Raw genomic sequence first — 21466 nt, forward strand, 5'->3', positions numbered from 1 at the left:
CACACACCTTGGCCAATAGAGAGTATTTCATCGGACTCCCAATCTGCTTCCCATCTGCAGAGGAAAGGCTTTGTGAAGGAAAATGAAACCCAACCACACTATTTATGTGGTTGGTCCTGTTGAGTTTCTGGTTAATTGTGGTACATGATGATGGCAAGGCAATTCAATGTCCTTGACCAGTGGTAAAACTCACGCCTGTCATTTAGTGCTTTTATGATTCATGTTACCACTGAATAGTTCATTTTCGAATGCTGCCCAGGACTTTCTCTATGCAGGCATGGGCTGCTTTATTTGCTGAGGAATTGTGAATGGAATTAAATATTGTGCAGCCATCAGTAAATTCCATAGGATGCAAGGAGCTGCACATGGTTAGGCCAAGGATACTCAACTGATGATTTCTTGCAGGGATGTTTCAGGGATGAGAAGATTGACCTGGAACAACCACAAACATCTTCCTTTGTGTGAGATATAAGCTAACTATTGGAATTGATTCTCCTAAACATTTTCATTGAACTGAAACTCAATTTTAAAAAAAATCTCTAGGAATGCAATTTCCACAAACAACAATTTCATTGATTTTATTTTCCTGAATCTGAAGCTGATTACTTGACAGTAACACCAAGATGTGGCCAAGGGTGATAAAAATTACATATTTCTTCCATGGAATATTTTACAAAAATAAATAAATGATTAATCTCACACCAGACTGGTTCCAGCTTCCTAAGCAATGTTCACTTAGTTACAAGGAGTGAAACATGAAAAGTCTGCAAATGCCGTGTTTGTAATAAAAACACAGAAATGCTGGAGGAACCCAGCAGGTCTCTCAGTGTCCATAGGAGGTAAAGCTGCATCACCAACATTTTGAGCCTGAGCCCCTCTTCAAGGTTGAAGAAAAGCTCAGGCCTGAAATGTCGGTAATATTTCTTTACCTCCTACGGACGCTGCAAGATCTGCTGAGTTCCTCCAGCATTTCTGTGTCTTTTTGTTACATTATGACGAAGACCAATGCCTTTGCATTTGCCGCTGGTAGATCACATCTGTCTCAATCTTGTCCTCACAGGGAATCAAGATTAGAATTTTGCAATGGAGAGAGTACATTCAGCAGATTCCTACTTAACATTAAACCAACATACTCCAGATTCAAGGCCCCTTCTTCACCAATACTTCTATTTCACACATTAGAATTTCTAGTCTCAGAGGAAATGCAATTTCGATACATCTCCTTATGGTCCTGTCACAGAATAGCATGACAACAGGAATGAGAAAGAAGAAATAAACAGAAGGAGGATAAGAAAACTCCAACCCTTCTCAATATTTCCATCATGTTAGTGGAAATAGCAGTTGAAGTATTACTTTCTGAGTTCAAATGTACTCTTGAACACTGGGAAAGAAATGATCATTTATGGGTCGTCATTATTCACAAACCTTCACCATAACTAGATTTCTGTGACATGATTCAACTTTGATATGTTAGTTAAAAACAGGATGTCATGGTATTTCAATAAGCAGCAGTAATGTATCACAGTGCTGCCTGTCCAATAACATAATGCCACAACGTCATAAATTTGTTGAAAAATTGGATATCATTAGTTTATGGGGTTTTATTGCTAACTCCATTGTCCTCCAGACAATGAGTCTGTGAATTCATGATATACAGATCATTGTATTAAAAAAAAACTTGAGTGTGAATTTGTTGAGGCAAGGTCATATGGGAACAAAATTAATTCTAGCAGCCTATCTTTAAAGTTTAGCTTCTAGAGGTAAAAGTGCATTTGAAATGTCAGTGTCCATTCACAAGTGAAAAAAAGTTTTTTTTAAAAATTAGGAAAATTGACAAATAATGAAAACATTTTTTGACATTGAGAAGCATTATCATTTTCAATTTATACTTAAAATAACTTTTTTAAAAATAAGAAATCATAGCAGACATTACATGTACATCAAGGCTGGTGATGTTATAGCATGTGTATTGTCTGAGAATACTGTCCCTGAAGTCTGTATCGATGCACTCAAAACATTCACTTGGTCTTTCCATGAAACAGCTAAAAGCGTTCATCTTTCCCCCGAAAAGTATGTGTTTACTTTCAGAAGTAACAATATTTTTAAAAGATTTGGGAATTGCTGCGTTCTTGAGTGTTGCAATATTGCCAAGCAGTGGACAACATTAGGATAGTAAAAATGGTCTTGTTTGTTAGTCAGATTGCAGAGCACAGAAACACCAAGCCTAGACTGTGAAGCTTCACATTTTTATCGCTAACATTTGATGCAGCAAGGAATTTCAGCACCCATCAAGGAAATCTACAATAGCAGGTTCAACAACATTTATAACTGCAACACCCACACAGGTTTGTTTGCTGTGACAGGTGAGTCCTCCAATTACAAGATGAGCACTTTTCACTACGACCATTGGTATTCTACCATTAAAAAAAAGCATATCGTAGGTCTACTCTCAAGGCAATGTGAGCACAGAGAATAAAGTTGAATTATATGCTGTTTGGAACTGTATTACACATTTGTATCTGAGCGGAACTGACAAATTTTGAGATCCTTGCACCTGCAGTGGTAACCTCTGCACACATCAGTGCTTTAATGACTGAAAAGATTTTTCACATACTTGAATTATTCAAATGAATTCTGATGCCATATGTCACCATAGTTTATCCTTCAGCTGTCTTAAAAGGTGAGGCCAGGATACAACAGGCCCGTGTGCTGGAGAATTGGGAGATTGTTGAATCCTCTTAAAAACATCGATTGAAGTCCCCAGGGCCAGTCGCGATATACCCCAGGTTGCTGTGGGAAGTGAGGGAAGAGATAGCTGGAGCAGCAGCTATGATTTTTGAGTCCTCTTTAGCCATAGGGTAATGGCAATTACCCATAGGGTAATAGGAGAATGGCAAATGTAGTCCCCTTGCTTAAAAAAGGTAATAGGGAGTATCCTGGGAACTAGAGACCAGTGAGTCTTAGGCCAATAATGTGCAAACTATTGGAGAGGATTCTTAAGTATAGGATCTATGAGCATTTGGAGAAGTACAATCTACTCAAGGATAGTCAGCATGGCTTTGTGAAGGGAAGATCATGCTTCAAGAGCCTAATTTTGAGAAGGTAACAAAGGAAGTTGACGAGGGTAGGGCGGTAGATGTGGTCTACATGGATTTTAGCAAGGCATTTGACAAGGTCCCCTATGAGAGACTCGGTCAGCAAGTCATGAGGCCTGGGATCCATGGAACTTTGGCTGTGTGGATAAAAAAATTGGCTTGCAGGTAGAAAGCAGAGAGTAGTAGTGGAAGGAAAGTATTCTGCCTGGAGGTCAGCAACTAGTGGAGTACAAGGATCCGTTTTCGGACCACTGGTCTGTGACCGGGATGAAGAGGATGAAGGATAGGTAAGTTTCAAGTCGTCACTTTTATTTATTGTTCATACCATGCTTACACGGTAAAGACGAGATAATGTTGCTCCAGAACACGGAGGATATTTACATAAATTTGTTGAACTTTATTCTAACCTATATTTAAAATATTTAGACTTATACATTAGCAATCCACAGTAACCAATCCCCAAATGTTCTGGGAGTTCAGGAGTCTGATGGCTTGGGGGAAAAAGCTGTTGCCCAATCTGGATGTCAGGGCCCAAGTGCTGCAGTACCTCCTACCAGAGGACAGAAGGGAGAACAGTTTACATGAGAGGTGTGTGGAGTAAATCACAATGTTTTGTGTCTTTCGCCTACATTATGTGTTGTAAATGCCCTTAATGGTAGGGAGAGAGCCCCCAATGATCTTTACCACTGATTTCACTATTGTCTGCAGGGTCTTGCAGTCCAAGAAGCCACAGCTTCCAAACCAGGTGGTGATGAAGTTGCACAGGATGGTCTCAATACATCCTCTATAGAATGTAGTGAGAATGGAGGGTGGGAGATGAACTTTCATCAGCCTTCACAGGACGTAGAGGTGCTGCTGGGCTTTCTTGGCTATGGAACTTATGTTAAGGGACAATGTGAGGTTCTCCGCCAAGTGAACTCCCAGGAACTTGATATTCTTGATGACCTCAACGGTGGAGCCGTCAATGGTTAGCGGAGTGTGGTCCCCATCTCTTTTGTTTTATTAAAGTTCAGATACAGGTTGTTGGCTCTGCACCAGTCCATTAGTGACTGCACTTCATCTCTGTATGTTGACTCCTCATTCTTACTGATCAGGCCCACCACAGTTGTGTCGTCAACAAACTTGATGTGATTTGAGCTTTGTTTAGCTGCACAGTCATGGTTCAATTAAGTGAACAGCAGTGGACTCAGCACACAGCACTTTGCGAGGGGGGGCATGCTCAGTGTGATGGCCTTGGAGATGCTATTACCAATCTGGACTGCCCAAGATCTCCCCGACAGGAAGTCAAGAATCCAATTGCAGAGGGAGGTGTTTTGACCCAGCAGGCTTAACTTCATTATCAAGTTCTGTGATATGATTGTGTTGAATGCTGAGTTGAAGTCAATAAACAGCATTTAAACATTTGAGACCTTGTTTTCCAGGTGGGTGAGGGCAAGATGGAGGGCAGTGGCGACAGCATTGTCCGTAGAGCGGTAGGGTCTGTAATGTGAACTGTAGGGGTTTTGAGATGGGGGAAGTCAGAGCTTGATGTGCCCAATGACGAACCTCTCTAAGCATTTCAGGACAATGGGGGTGAGTGTGACAGGTAGTCATGCAGATGATATGAAGCTTAGGGGAGTTGTGGATAGAGCTGAAGGTTGTTGAAGATTACAAGAGGATATAGAGAGAATGCAAAGTTGGGCAGAGAAGTGGCAGATGGAGTTCAATCCATATAGGGTGATGCATTTTGGAAGGACAAACCAGAAGGGTTTATACAGAGTTAATGGTCAGTTACTTAAGTTTAGATGAATGGAGGGACCTTGGGGCCCAAATCCATCTATCCCTCAAGGTCGTCGCACAGGTTGATGGGATAGTTAAGAAGGCCCAAGAGATGCTAGCCTTCATTAGTAGGGGTATTGAATTCAAGACTAGAGAGGTCACGTTGCAACTCTATAAATCTCTGGTGAGACCACATTCGGTGTATTGTATTCAGCTCTGGTCACCTCATTATATCAAGGATGTGGAAGCTCTGGAGAGGGTGCAAATAAGATTTACCAGGATGTTACCTGGATTGAAAAATAAGTCTTCTGACGCAAGGTTAGCAGAGCTTGGGCTTTTCTCTTTGGAGCGTAGAAGGATGAGAGGAGGCTTACTAGAGGTCAACAAAATTATGAGGAATAGATAGGTTGGACAACCAGCACCCATTTCCTAGGGCAGGAATAGCAAACACTAGAGGACATGTGTACAAAGTGAAGGGAAGGAAGTTTAGTGGTAGAGTTGTGGGTAGCTGGAATGCCTCGCCAGGGGTGATGATGGTGGAGGCTGAAATATTAGGGGCATTTTAAGAGATTCCTAGACAGGCGCATGGATGGATAAATATAGAGGGTTATGGGTGGGGAGGGAAAAGGAATATGGGTCAGCACAACATCAAGGGCCAAAGGGCCTCTGCTGTGCTGTAGTGTTTTATGACTGCTTTTATGTAGCACCTTGAGTTTGTTGCCAATTATCTAAATATACATTTGATATCTAAATTATAATAAAAAATAATTATTTCAGCATGATTCAAAACAGAATGATTTTCAGAGAGAAATATACGTTCTAAAACGGCATTTACCATACCCTATTTACATCTGTATCTTCAAAGCCTGAGAGCTGAAGAATTGTGGTGTAATAACTTCTTTTCCCTCTTAAACCCAAAGCTAACATGACTGACAAAAATAACACAACCTCTCCTCACTACAAGGCTACTGGAGCCAACTTGACTGTATATTCAATCCACTTCTAATAGAAGATACAGCCTCTCTCTGATACTTAATCTCAGAGTTAACCCTGCAAAATCGCCTTCATGAGTAAGTGGATTCTGTTTTCCCAACTGTGGAGAGACAAAATACACAACAGCCTGTCGCTGCAGTGCTAACCTTGCAAGACTGTGCCAGATTCCTCCATCACAATCTCTCAACTCACTATCCCAGACAGAGGATAGCCCCACAAGATGTGGCAGTAGTATCATTTTACTACTAGCAGAACCATAGGACGCAGGAGCAGAATTAGGCCATTGCATTTGAAAGATGGCTGATTTACTTTTTTTCTCAACCCCATTCTCTTGCTTTAAATTTAATTTTTTAAAATTTAGTCATTTAGCACAATAACAAACCATTTTGGTCTAAGAGTCTGTGGCACCTAATTTGCTCCATATTAACCTACAGCCCCAGCACATTTTGAATGGTGGGAGGAAACCAGAGCCACTGGAGAAAACCTACGCAGATTTTCCCCATAACCTTGGACACCATTATTAATTTAAAACTTCTGCTTTAAATATATCCAATGACTTGGTCTCCACAGCCGTCTGTGGCAACATAAATGTGCAAAATAAAAATCATGTTTTACTAATCTACCAGAGTTTGTTGTGAACGTGACTTGTGAAATGTGACCTACAGAGGTGGTGCAACTGGATTTTCCAAAGGCAATTAAGATGGTCGAGCATGCTCCGTTAAACTAACCAGCAACCTCAGTCTGGAGGATGGTCAACAATACTAGAGAACACCATTCAAGATGATCTACTGACATTAATTGAAAACTGATCATCAGGCAGAAAGCCAAATGGAAATAAATTGTACTCAGGTTGGCAGGTTATTAGAGTGTGGACCCCAGTATTTCACAATCTATTATCAACAAATTGGCAGAGGAGACAAAATGCCAATTTTGCCAATAACACAAATCTGTGTGAGAATGCAGGTACAGAAGAGGACTGAGAGGCTTTTGGAGAAGAGTAGTGTGGAAAAAAATAGAAAAGCAGAGTGTTTGGTAAGTGATAATGGACATGTTCCAGATGACCTTAAAGAAGGCTAACATGATGATGCAGCAATAAATAAATAAATCGATAGATAACTAAGGGGACATTCTCCATTAGCCATTATTTTGAGAGCATTTGAATACGGGGAAAAGAATGTCTCATTGCACTGTGTAACAACTTGAGACAATATCTGTGGCACTGCATGAAGTTTTGGTTTCCTAATCCAAGATCCACTTGCCATAAAGAGAATGCAGCAACGATTCACTGGTCTGTTTTCAGGGATGGCAGGTTTACCATACAAGGAGAGAATGAGTAGACTTGGATTGTGTTCTCCTGAGTTTAGAATACTGAGAACAGATTGCATTTAAATATTTTTCAAGGAATTCGTACACTCGACGCTACAGAGAGGTTTCCCCTGCCTGAGAGCCACCGTTTCAGAATAGAGCAAAGACACTGTCAGGCTAGGATGGGTGAAATTTCTTTAATCACAGGCAAATGACTCTTTAAATTCTGTGTTCCATTGATTGAATGGAACTTCAGTCATTGTAGTCTTTTAAAAGAAAGACTGATAGATTTCTGGTTACAAAACAATTATTGGATAAGAGGTTGATCAGAGAAAATGGCACCAAAATAGAAGCTTAGTCATAATCTTAATGAGTGCCAAGCACAGTTGAAAGGTCAGGACTATCCTGATCTTACTTCTTATGTCCTAATCTCCGCAGAAGCAGCATGGAAGTGCTCACAATCAATTCCAGAGCCAGTTATACAAGGTCAAACACAGGCAAGGAAATCTCATCATAAGGAATCAAGTTGGAGAGTTTTAAATCACAGAAGCAACCTCTTCAGGCCAACTTGTCCATGCTGATCAAGTTGTCTACTTATGCTAGTCCTAGAGTTGCCAGATTTGGCTCCTTTGGTGCCAAAAGGCAGAAATTTGGTGTTTTCTTGAATCGGTTGGCAGCAGAAAGTACGGATTTGTTTTAGAAGATTTTTAGGCTCTTTTTGGTTCTGATGGGACTTTTAAAATTTTTAAAAAAAATTTGCGCCACAGAGAATACTTCCAGCCTGTCCACCCTTAACTTATAATTCACACACCAGTCAGTTCTAGTAACATCTTTTCTCCACCTTTTCTAACATCATTAATGAACATTTCCCATCAACCACATCAGCTGATGGACTAGAGCTATTTTGCTCTGTAGAGGCAAGGATAACAGAATGTACTCTGGGTGTGGAGTTTCAATGTCTCCCGCTGAGTCATTTAGTTTTATCAGCACTGAACAAGTTTAGCCATGTTCTGAAGAGCATTGCCACGCTTATTGGTTCAAAAATGAGTCAATCCAAGGGACCAGAGATGAGGGAGCTAGCCTATGTGGAGAGATTGAGTCATCTGAGTCTCTACTCGCTGGGATTTAGAAGAATGAGAGGGGGTCTTACAGAAACATTCTTTTCTTTGGCTTGGCTTCGCGGACGAAGATTTACGGAGGGGTAATGTCCACGTCAGCTGCAGGCTCGTTTGTGGCTGACAAGTCCGATGCGGGACAGGCAGACATGGTTGCAGCGGTTGCAGGGGAAAATTGGTTGGTTGGGGTTGGGTGTTGGGTTTTTCCTCCTTTGCCTTTTGTCAGTGAGGTGGGCTCTGCGGTCTTCTTCAAAGAAGGTTGCTGCCCGCCGAACTGTGAGGCGCCAAGATGCACGGTTTGAGGTGAGATCAGCCCACTGGCGGTGGTCAATGTGGCAGGCACCAAGAGATTTCTTTAGGCAGTCCTTGTACCTCTTCTTTGGTGCACCTTTGTCACAGTGGCCAGTGGAGAGCTCGCCATATAACACGAACTTGGAAAGGCGATGGACCTCCATTCTGGAGACGTGACCTGCCCAGCGCAGTTGGATCTTCAGCAGCGTGGATTCGATGCTGTCAGCCTCTGCCATCTCGAGTACTTCGATGTTAGGGATGAAGTCGCTCCAATGAATCTTGAGGATGGAGCGGAGACAACGCTGGTGGAAGCGTTCTAGGAGCCGTAGGTGATGCCGGTAGAGGACCCATGATTCGGAGCCAAACAGGAGCGTGGGTATGACAACAGCTCTGTACACGCTGATCTTTGTGAGGTTTTTCAGTTGGTTGTTTTTCCAGACTCTTTTGTGTAGTCTTCCAAAGGTGCTATTTGCCTTGGTGAGTCTGTTGTCTATCTCGTTGTCAATCCTTGCATCCGATGAAATGGTGCAGCCGAGATACGTAAACTGGTTGACCGTTTTGAGTTTTGTGTGCCCTATGGAGATGTGGGGGGCCTGGTAGTCATGGTGGGGAGCTGGCTGATGGAGGACCTCAGTTTTCTTCAGGCTGACTTCCAGGCCAAACATTTTTGCAGTTTCCGCAAAACAGGACGTCAAGCGCTGAAGAACTGGCTCTGAATGGGCAACTAAAGCGGCATCGTCTGCAAAGAGTAGTTCACGGAAAAGTTGCTCTTGTGTCTTGGTGTGAGCTTGCAGGCGCCTCAGATTGAAGACACTGCCATCCGTGCGGTACCGGATGTAAACAGCATCTTCATTGTTGAGGTCTTTCATGGCTTGTTTCAGCATCATGCTGAAGAAGATTGAAAAGAGGGTTGGTGCGAGAACGCAGCCTTGCTTCATGCCATTGTTAATGGAGAAGGGTTCAGAGAGCTCATTGCTGTATCTGATCTGACCTTGTTGGCTTTCGTGCAGTTGGATAACCATGTTGAGGAAGTTTGGGGGGCATCCGAGGTGCTCTAGTATTTGTCAAAGCCCTTTCCTGCTCACGGTGTCGAAGGCTTTGGTGAGGTCAACAAAGGTGATGTAGAGTCCTTTGTTTTGTTCTCTGCACTTTTCTTGGAGCTGTCTGAGGGCAAAGACCATGTCAGTAGTTCCTCTGTTTGCCTGAAAGCCGCACTGTGATTGTGGGAGAACATTCTCGGCGAGACTAGGTATTATTCTATTTAGGAGAATCCTAGCGAAGATTTTGCCTGCAATGGAGAGCAGCATGATTCCCCTGTAGTTTGAGCAGTCTAATTTCTTGCCTTTGTTTTTGTACAGGGTGATGATGATGGCATCACGAAGGTCCGGAGGCAGCTTTCCTTGGTCCCAGCAGAGCTTGAAAAACTCATGCAGTTTGGCATGCACAGTTTTGCCGCCAGCCTTCCAGACCTCTGGGGGGATTCCATCCACACCTGCTGCTTTGCCACTTTTCAGTTGTTTAATTGCCTTATATGTCTCTTCCCGGGTGAGGACCTCATCCAGCTCTAGCCTTAGGGGCTGTTGAGGGAGATGGAGCAGGGCGGATTCTTGGACTGAGTGGTTGGCACTGAAAAGAGATTGGAAGTGTTCTGACCATCGGTTGACGATGGAGATCTTGTCACTGAGGAGGACTTTGCTTTGGACTAGGGCTGAGGGGCCGTACACAGCCTTTAGAGCCTCGTAGAAACCCCTGAAGTCGCCAATGTCTGCGGTGAGCTGGGTTCGTTTGGCGAGGCTAGTCCACCACTCATTTTGGATCTCCCAGAGTTTGCGCTGAAGATGGCTGCATTCGTGACGGAAGGCTTGTTTTTTCTCTGGCCAGGACGGCTTTGCAAGGTGAGCCTGGTGGGCAGCTCGCTTCTTTGCCAGCAGCTCCTGCATTTCCTGGTTGTTTTCGTCGAACCAGTCCTTGTTTTTCCTGGAGGAGAAGCCCAGTACCTCTTCAGTGGATTGCAGTATGGTAGTCTTCAGCTGATCCCAGAGGGTTTCAGGGGACGAGTCCGTGAGGCGGATTGTATCCTCGAGCTTTGCTTTGAGGTTTGCCTGGAAGTTTCCTCTCACTTCGTCTGACTGCAGGTTTCCAACATTGAACCTCTTTCTCGGGGCTTTACTGTTCCTGGACTTTGGCTTGAAGTGAAGGTTGAGCTTGCAGCGAACCAGCCGGTGGTCAGTGTGGCATTCTGCGCTGGGCATGACCCTGGTGTGGAGCACATCTCGTTTGTCTCTTTCTCGCACCAGGACGTAGTCCAGGAGGTGCCAGTGTTTGGATCGGGGATGCATCCAGGTAGTCTTCAGGCTGTCCCTCTGCTGAAAAAGGGTGTTTGTAATGACAAGCCGCTGTTCTGCGCAGAGTTCCAACAGGAGGCGCCCGTTGTCGTTGCACTTGCCGACACCATGCTTGCCCAGGATTCCTGGCCAGGTTTCTGAGTCTTTGCCGACGCGAGCGGTGAAGTCGCCAAGGATAACAACCTTGTCGGCTGTAGGGATGCGTTGAATGAGGTTTCGCAGATCAGTGTAGAACTTGTCCTTTTCTGCTTGTTCTGCCTGGAGGGTTGGAGCATAGACACTGATGGGGGTGATGCGACGCTTGTTTTGAAGGGGGAGTCGCATAGACATGATCCGGTCCGAGTGGCCTGTCGGGAGGTTTTCGAGTTTGGAGGCAATGGAGTTCTTGACCATGAAGCCTACACCAGATAGGCGTCGTTCATCCATAGGCTTGCCAGACCAGTAGAGTGTGTAGCCCGCGCCGCATTCTTGGAGGCCTCCTACATCTGCAAGGCGGACTTCACTGTGTGTGGCTATGTCAATGTCAAGTCTGAGGAGTTCATGTGCGATGAGGGCAGACTGACGTTCAGGTCGGTGGCTGTCAGCCTTGTCTAGCATGGTTCTGATGTTCCAGCATGCTAGCTTGAGTTTGTGAGCATCTTTTGAGGGGGAGGACATGGAGGGGGAGGACGTGGACATGTCCTCGGGCCTGCACAAAGGAGCTTTTAGGTGGAGTGCAGTGTGCGCAGTACTAGCTCCACCCTTTACACCCATGGTTCGTGTGCCGTGGCCAAGCAAGCTGGGACGTGGCAGCGAGGTCCTTGGGTCGTAGGTTTTATATCGGAGTGGCCTTCTCCTATGCAGGATTCTTACCCGGGCTGGAGGGGCCTTCCTCCCCTCCTTGGTTGGACCATACTGCCCGGACCGGGGCCGGGGCCGCCGCTGCTTTCCCTGTGCCCGGACTAGGGCCGCCGCCTCCTTCTTTCTGCCCGGACTGGGGCCTCTGCTTGCTTCACTCGACCGAGGCCGGGGCCTCTGCCTGCCTCACTCGACCGAGGCCGGGGCCGCCGCCTCCCCCTCGCTTCTGCCCGGACCGGGGCCTCCGCCTGCCTCACTCAACCGAGGCCAGGGCCTCCGCCTTACAGAAACATATACAATTATAAAAGGCACAGATAAAATAGAGGTAGGCAAGCTGTTTCCTTTGGTGGGGGAGACCATAACTAAGGGACATAGCCTCAAGATTCAGGGTAGTAGATTTAGGACAGAGATGAGGAGAAACTGCTTTTCCCAGATGGTAGTGAATCTGTGGAATTCTCTGTCCATTGAAGCAGTGGAGGCTACCTTAGTAAACATATTTAAGACAGTTTGGTTAGATTTTTACATAGCAAAGGAGTTGAGGGATATGGGGAAAATGCAGGTAAGAGGAATTGAGCCTATCATCAGATCAGTCCTCTTGAGCTCATCTTAATTAATCTTACCTCTGGAGAAGGATCTGTCCATGACAGAATGGTAAAGTGACCACTGTACAGCTCTGGGCAGGGCCTCAGTCACAATATGCATCATACTGCATGATAGTACCTAATGTGCTCAATGGCATAGACAGGCAAGTCAAATCTGGGTCTCTGTGAGGTTCTGAGGATCCTCAGCAGCCGAAGTGCAGCCCACAATGACAGGCAGCCTCTCCTCCACTCTATATTATAGTCGTGGCTGAGGATGTTCTGTGATGAGTCGGGATTCGTGCTGGAGAAATGGTTGCAGGTATACACAAAGATGAAATACCACCCCACTTAAGTTGCAACACAGGACTAAATGCAGTTAAACATCAAAAACAGAGTGCATTGGAAGTTGGACAGTCCACTCATATCTAGGCCCAAATCGTTAAATGCTTAAATGTTAATGTCAAATCTCAAGCTACTTTCAACAGATAGCAGAAGCAGCAATACTCAAGTTGTATCACTAGAAGTAGTAACTTGAAGACATACCTGTCATTTCGATTTGAATAATTTCTACAATCAGATAGATGCAAGCTTCTCATCCTAACTATTCAGATACATTAAATATAATCTCAAACCTTGTGATTTTCACTGTGCAATATAAATGTCTAAGATGTTTAGGCCTCTCAGCATCGCTGGAAGTTTCTCTAAACATAATCATAATAAGATGACATTATGAAGCATCAAATAAAAAGTGGGAACATGATAGTTGAGAGGTCAAAAGAAATTGCTAGTTTTCAAACCATTTCACAGATGTTAAAGACCAACATTCTGCCTGTTATTTAATGTGTTGATTATAAACAGACCAGCTCTTCAGTTCACACACACCATATTCCAAACATAGCCAAACATGTCACTTACTCAGTTTAAAAAAAAAGTCAAATTACTATTTATTCTTTTAAACAGGTTGGGTTTCAGTTTTTAAATTAATGTTGACTGTCTGTATACTTTTGTATGATGTGACAGGAACATATATAACCAATGCGGAGAGTTTGTTAAGAGAGATAAATGCACACAAATTCAATCTGGAACATTCCTCACACCCTTGGCCCACACAGCCCTGTAAAGATGAGTATCTATGCGGACATTGGGAGTGCCCATTTCCTTCACAGCAATTTGTAAATCTCCATAATTGTACGTGGAGCACGTCTCTTAAAACCGATGATGTGGATCCGCTTGTGCACATTTATTGTATATTTCCAGGTTCTTCTTTCTTTGGCTTGGCTTCGCGGACGAAGATTTATGGAGGGGGTAAATGTCCACGTCAGCTGCAGGCTCGTTTGTGGCTGACAAGTCCGATGCGGGACAGGCAGACACGGTTGCAGCGGTTGCAGGGGAAAATTGGTTGGTTGGGGTTGGGTGTTGGGTTTTTCCTCCTTTGCCTTTTGTCAGTGAGGTGGGCTCTGCGGTTTTCTTCAAAGGAGGTTGCTGCCCGCCAAACTGTGAGGCGCCAAGATGCACGGTTTGAGGCGATTTCAGCCCACTGGCGGTGGTCAAAGTGGCAGGCACCAAGAGATTTCTTTTGGCAGTCCTTGTACCTTTTCTTTGGTGCACCTCTGTCACGGTGGCCAGTGGAGAGCTCGCCATATAACACGATCTTGGGAAGGCGATGGTCCTCCATTCTGGAGACGTGACCCACCCAGCGCAGCTGGATCTTCAGCAGCGTGGACTCGATGCTGTCGACCTCTGCCATCTCGAGTACTTCGACGTTAGGGATGAAAGCGCTCCAATGAATGTTGAGGATGGAGCGGAGACAACGCTGGTGGAAGCGTTCTAGGAGCCATAGATGATGCTGGTAGAGGACCCATGATTCGGAGCCGAACAGGAGTGTGGGTATGACAACGGCTCTGTATACGCTTATCTTTGTGAGGTTTTTCAGTTGGTTGTTTTTCCAGACTCTTTTGTGTAGTCTTCCAAAGGCGCTATTTGCCTTGGCGAGTCTGTTGTCTATCTCGTTGTCGATCCTTGCATCTGATGAAATGGTGCAGCCGAGATAGGTAAACTGGTTGACCGTTTTGAGTTTTGTGTGCCCGATGGAGATGTGGGGTCTTTGCCCTCAGACAGCTCCAAGAAAAGTGCAGAGAACAAAACAAAGGACTCTACATCACCTTTGTTGACCTCACCAAAGCCGTCGACACCGTAAGCAGGAAAGGGCTTTGGCAAATACTAGAGCGCCTCGGATGCCCCCCAAAGTTCCTCAACATGATTATCCAACTGCACGAAAACCAACAAGGTCGGATCAGATACAGCAATGAGCTCTCTGAACCCTTCTCCATTAACAATGGTGTGAAGCAAGGCTGTGTTCTCGCACCAACCCTCTTTTCAATCTTCTTCAGCATGATGCTGAACCAAGCCATGAAAGACCTCAACAATGAAGACTCTGTTTACATCCGGTACTGCACGGATGGCAGTCTCTTCAATCTGAGGCGCCTGCAAGCTCACACCAAGACACAAGAGAAACTTGTCCGTGAACTACTCTTTGCAGATGATGCCGCTTTAGTTGCCCATTCAGAGCCAGCTCTTCAGCGCTTGACGTCCTGTTTTGCGGAAACTGCCAAAATGTTTGGCCTGGAAGTCAGCCTGAAGAAAACTGAGGTCCTCCATTCCCAGGTAACCACCTTGTTAATAGTAGAACGCCCTTTCTTTTTCTCTCCACCTTTCTTTGCTGGAGACATTTTGCTGAAGGATGTCGAAAAAGGAAGGTGACCTCGGGGATAGATGTTAAGAAGCACTTACTCAGTTTCAAACATCTCCAAGAAAAGACTGACAAGGAGGATTTAAGATTTGAGCACAAATTGATTATTAGGAGTAAACATAGGTTTGGAGCCTTGAATGGGCAGTTTTCAGCCCAAATAATCTCAACTGGAGAGCTGTACATATAATAAGTTAATTTTAAGGAATAAAGATTCTGGATGCACTGATTTGTTCTATAACAGATTTAAAATGCCATGGTCCCATAGTATCAGTCAGAAATTATAAGTCATGTATTTTTTTCTTTCTGGCCCTGGTGTTTTTAATCCATTAACAGATTTTTTTCCTCCCTTTCTCTGCCTCTTAAAAAAAAATCCAGAAGCGACTTAAACATACAGCTCTCTCTCTCTGGAAAGAGTATATTCCATTGATCTGATATCTGAACATGATCAAACTTTCAGTTGTCTCATTTTTGTAGAAGTCCTCTCCACTCAGACTATGTGCAGATCACACTGAAAATCTGAAGTAAAATCAATTTTATTTAATATTTTAGGATTATCCATTTTTCTTCCATCTACAAATGTCAACACTTCTATCACATGTCAACATACATTGCCTTCTTTTGGCAGTGAACAGAAAAGATTATACTTCTATGAGATGTTCAGACACTAGTATTTATGGTGAAGAAGCAAGAGAATAGTGGTGGATAGTGGTTTCTCAGACTGGAGGCCTGTGACTAGTGGTGTGCCTTAGGCATCAGTGCTGGGACCATTGTTGTTTGTCATCCATATCAATTATCTAGATAATAATGTGGTAAATTGGATCAGCAAGTTTACAGATGACACTAAGAATGGAAGCACTGTTGACAGCGAAGAAGGTTTTCAAAGCTTGCAGAGGGATCTGGACCATTTGAAAAACGGGCAGAAAAATGGCAGATGGAATTTAATGCAGACAATTGTGAGGTGTTGCATTTTGGAAGGACAAACCAAGAAATGACATACACGATGAATGGTAGGGCACTGAGGAGTATGGTAGAACAGAGGGACCAGGGAATACAGATGTATAATTCCCTGAAAGTGGCATCAAAGGTGGATAGGACTGTAAAGAGAACTTTTGGCAGATTGGCCTTCATACATCAAAGTAATGAAGTATAAGAGTTGGGGTGTTATGGTAAAGTTGTTTAAGACATTGGTGAAGCCAAATTTGGAGCATTGTGTGCAGCTTTGGTCACCTAACTATAGGAATGATATCAATAAGAAAGAAATAGTGCAGAGAAAATTTCCAGGGATGTTGCCCAGTCTTCAGGAACAGATTTACAGGGAAATGTTAAACAGGTTAGGACTTTATTCCCTGGAGTGTAGAAAAATGAGGGAGATTTGATAGAGGCATTTAAAATTATGAGGGGGGTAGACAGAGTGAATGTAGATAGGCTTTTTCCACTGGGGGTAGGTGAAATACAAACCAGAGAATATGGCTTAAGAGTGAAAGGGGCAAGTTTAGTGGAAACATGAAGCAAACTTCTTCACACAGAGAGTGGTGAAAGTGTGGAACGAAGTGCCAGATGAAATGGTGAATGCGGGCTCAGTTTTAACATTTAAGAAGAATTGGACAGATACACAGATGGGAGAAATAGGGAGAGCTATAGTCTGGGCACAGGTCAGTGGGGCTAGGCAAAAATAAAATGGTTTGAGAGACTAGAAGGGCCAAAGGGCCCCATTTCTGTGCTGTAATGTTCTATGGTTGCATATGAAATGTCACTTCCAAAAACTGGTAATGGTGGTTGAAAAAACTGCCAAAAATTAAAAATAATTAATCACTAAAATGAATAAAGTTGAAATGCTGCCCTATCAGATGGATCAACATAAAGTAATCAATGGCCCGATTAGCCCTCTACAGTAAAAGGTGCTGATGTAATTGACAATGTATTTGATAATTGACAATAAGCTATAATGCACGTGAACTCAAGACACAAGAGACTGGAATCCAGAGCAAAAATCAACAATCTGCTGGATGAATGAGCTGCCAGAGGAAGGAGTGGAGGTAGGTACAATTGTAATACTTAAAAGATATTCCAGTAGGTGCATGGAGAGGAAAGATGAAGAGAACACAGGCAAATGGGATGAGCTGAGATATGCTTTATCATAACTATGTTCAAGATTCTTTTATTGTCATGTAATAAAACACATGTAATATTACACAGAATTGTATTGAGCCTGCTGCAAGGCAGACAAAGACTTGCCATCACAGAAATTGCCCAGTGCCCCTTACAAAGAGAAGGAGAAGCAAAAGCAAGTCCCTTCAGAATCACTGAGTGTCTGTGGATTCACCTCCAGCTCTCCCATAGCCTCACAGACCTCAGTCTAAACTATCACAAACCTAGCTCCAGATCCAAACCTCCATAACATTCAGGAAGCCTTCAATGCCCAAGGCCCCTTGGGAGCCCCTCCCACCCTCAGTGTCCTCTTGCATCCTGGTACCCCTTCAGCCAGTCTTGACCTAGTCTGCAGCCTGGCGAGAGTCATTTGATCATGTCACCAGCAACTTGCATGGGTTCCTTGCCTCAAGTCTCAAACAACTCAGTGTCTGTTTTCTTCAGATGCAGAGCCCCTCATTGGTCTGCTGCCATGGTCAGGTCATCTCCTCTGCTTATTCTCAAATGGGGGGTGGGGGGGGGGGGGGAGTATGGGTGATCTCCCATTTTCAGGTGCCTTGGCTAGTCCTCTGCATACCTGGAGTCCGTACACAAACACATTGGGCCCAGACCATATAATTTTAAAATAAAACACCACCAGCTTCTTTAACAGGCCATTGTGGTGCCATCAGTAGTTGTGCTGTGTCCCTGTTCCCCTCTCTCTGGGTCCACACCAGTGGCAATGCTGCCAGTACAGCAGCTCTGGCAGCAGTGACATTTGTTCCCCCCTCACAAAAAGATGTGTTCAGTTTTAATGTAGCCTCTTTTACGCACAGCAATATAATGAGGATAAATGCGAACTTAGCCGCTTTGATACAAAAGCAAAAAGACCGTATTAGTTCAGAAGGTGATAGATCTTGAAATGTTGATGTACAAAGGGATTTGTTGTCCTTGTACACAACTCATTCAAGATCAAAAAGAAGTCAAAAAGGCAAGTGGTAGATTGGCCAACAAAACAAAGGAGATGGTGGTTGACTTCAGGAGAGCCCAGGGGGAAAATCACTCACCGCTGATCATCAACGGCTCCACCGTCGAGGTAGTCAAGAGCACCAAATTGCTAGGCATGCACCTGGTCCCCTAACGCCAGATCCATTACCAAGAAGGCCCAACAACGTCTTTACTTCTGGTTGAGGAAAGTCCAGCTTCCAGCCTCCACCCTCACTGCATTCTACAAGCGATGCATTGAGAGGATCCTATGTAACTGCATCACCGCCTGGTTCGGGAACCGCACCATCTCAAAACCCAAGTCCCTGCAGCAGATAGTAAAGTGCTGAGGGGATTATTGAGGTCTCCCTGCCATGATAGACATTTATAACAGCCATTTTTTGTGGAAAGCCGTAAAGATTGTGAAGGACTCCACACACCCCTGCCATCCGAGAAGAGGTACCAAAGCGTTTGAGCCCTCATGATCCAATTGCAAAACAATTTTTTTCCACCAAGCTGTGAGGCTTCTGTACTCTGGGGGACACAGGGCTAGCATATGTAACATGATATTTAATGAGTGATATGTTATTTATAAAAATGATTCTGATGTAATTTATCCACCGCCACGGTCTGAAGAAACGCTATCTCGTTTTCACTGTACACTTCAATGGTTATGGTATGAACGACATATAAGTGCAACTGGACTTAATTGTAGAAAATGTTAAGCAAAGGAGCAAGGGTGGCTGACTGTAATCATTCAAGCTCTGGTGAGACCATAAGTAGTGTGTGCAGCTTTGGTCTCTTTACCCAAGAGAACATTATAAAATGAAGCAAAGTAAGAATGAGCAAGTTAGTCATACAGAAGAACAATGTACAGAGGCAAGTCTTACGTGCTGCAAATCCTAGTTGCATAGAAGACACCAAGTATAATTAACCATTTCCAAAGAACAAGATAATAATAGGAAAAGCTTGAAGATGACTCCACCTATTTTTTTAAAGTAAGCTTATGCTATTGACCTCCTGTTACACAAAACCTTAAATTCCAAATTCTCTTTCATTTCAAATCTCACAATAGACTCAACCCTTCTCCTCAGCTGCTGTTTCATGGCTCTTTTCCAGCCTCTCTAGCCCAACAAGGCTTTGAGAATTCTTGGATCTTTCAATTCAGATCCCATGAGTAACCTCAATTTCATTCAACCCACAAATGAACACTCTACCTCCAATAGGAAGTAAGCTGTGGAATTCCTAAACCATTTTTTCTCATGAGTTGGAGTAGCTTTCATTGATCAACTGCATTATTACTTGATACTGTTTGATCGAGTTGGACAGCTCAATTCGTCCACGTCCACCTAGTTGACATTCTGAGCTGGTCTCATTTGCCTGCATTTGGTCCATATCTTTCAGAATCCTTCCTATTCATATAACTGAGAGGTGGAGAGCATGAGGAAATTTCTTGGGAGTCACCATCTTAGAGGATCTACTTCCTCAGGAGTTTGCCAGAAACCCTGGCAAATTTCTACAGAGATGTGGTAGAAACTGTGCTGATCAGCTGCATCATGTCCACATGTGGGAACACTAATACCCCTAAGCATAAAGCCTCCAAAAGGTAGTGGACAGAGCCCAGGACATCACAAGCAAAACCCTCCCCACCATTGAGTATATCTACAGGAAATGCTGCCATCAGAGGGTAGCAGCAATCATCAAAGACCCAGAACATGCTCTGTTCTCACTGTGGCCATCAGGGAAGAGGTATTGGTGCCACAAGACTTGCACCACCAGGTTCAGAAACAGCTGCTACCCCTCCATCATCAGAATCCTCGATGACAAAGTCAATCAGAAACTCATTTAAGGACTCTTACTTGTACACTTTATTCATTTTCTTTTGTTCTCTTTGTATTGCACAATTTGCTTACATTCATTATCTGCTTACAGTTCTTTATTACATGTTTACACTGTGTACAGTTTATTTTTTGCACTACCAATTAGTGGTAATTCTGCCACACCCACAGGAAAAAAGGATGTCACGTATGTACTCTGACTTTAAACCTGAACTGCAGGGTCTTTTGAACTCTATAATTGTACCTGTTGCTTTAAATTCCTCTGACATCTGGCTCCAGATATAGACCACTCTGTAAAAAAAAACATTGTCCCCCAGGTCCCTCATAAATTTCTCCCCACTCAACTTCTAATTCCAGATGGTTCAAAAATTCAGTGAAAGATCCTGAGCTGAAACATTAACTGAAGCATGTCTATCCACAGATGCTACCTGACCCACTAACTTCAAGATTTTAGCATTTGCCTTTTTTTTTGTTTCCATGGTGTCAAATGTTGTTTGATAACTCTCCAGTAATACACCTTGAAACATTGTGTTCATGTTCTTGCACACGCAATGGGATTTAATATGCCGTGAGTAATGAGCAGTAGAGTTTGGAAGCACTGATTACTGTAAGAAACAGGACAACACAGAAAATCCCTGTACTTATTTTTCTGCCCATTCTCTTCAATTTTATACAGGTCTTCGGGAACTACCCTTGGAACAGAAAAGCAATTCCAAATTTGCATCCTTATATAGACGAGGGTCAAATTCACACCACTATGTCTTTGGTCCAGTTTTATGCATTGTCAATTCAAAAGGTCAAAGATACGGAAGAAAGTTCAAATGTATGACACTTGCATAGAAGTAACGAAACCCAAGATGTTCTCAACTATTGCAATTTATCTTGAGGTGTATGTATATAGATTTGGCATTAATATTCTGTGGAGCTATTTAAGTGTTGCAAAATTGTGGTGTCCCAATAACTGAAATATAAATATTTTTAATAGTTAGACTTCCATTCACCTTGAAACATGAGCTAATTTGGATATTTAAAAAAAATTCTATCTAGAATAAAGAACCATGGTGCATTGGTACAACTGGTCCTTGTCACAGTGCAACTGGAAGCAACTCTACACTTAGCAAACATGAATACCACATCTCTTTTAATCAATGTTCTGGGTAGGGTCAAAATGCTATTTTCAAGAGGATCTGAAAAAAAATCTCATCTATTCTTCCCATTTATATTATGTCAACGTGTCTATCATTGTTTTAAATTCCTTGCAAGCTGAATAATACATTAAAGTAGACTGAAAGTGAATTTATGATTGTTAATTTTTCTCAAGCTAGACTACATTCAAATGGAAATCACTATTCACATTAAGAATGATAGACAACAATACTTGTGGCAGTAAATGCTGAAGGCATTGTGTAAATGAGCATTTAATATCACATGTTCAGTTCCATTTCCCA

The 21466-nt window shown here is 43.4% G+C and overlaps 1 protein-coding gene and 1 pseudogene across 1 annotated transcript in view; both read right to left on the reverse strand.

The window, feature by feature from the left end:
* Positions 1 to 21466, reverse strand: part of LOC138735929 (teashirt homolog 2) — a 491059-nt gene that overhangs the window by 391483 nt on the left and 78110 nt on the right. The window lies entirely within an intron of this gene.
* On the reverse strand, positions 13273 to 15049 carry LOC138736779 (large ribosomal subunit protein eL31-like; annotated as a pseudogene).

The sequence above is a fragment of the Narcine bancroftii genome, chromosome 6 (genome assembly GCF_036971445.1).
Source record: "Narcine bancroftii isolate sNarBan1 chromosome 6, sNarBan1.hap1, whole genome shotgun sequence".
In the NCBI taxonomy this organism is placed as follows: Eukaryota; Metazoa; Chordata; class Chondrichthyes; order Torpediniformes; family Narcinidae; genus Narcine; species Narcine bancroftii.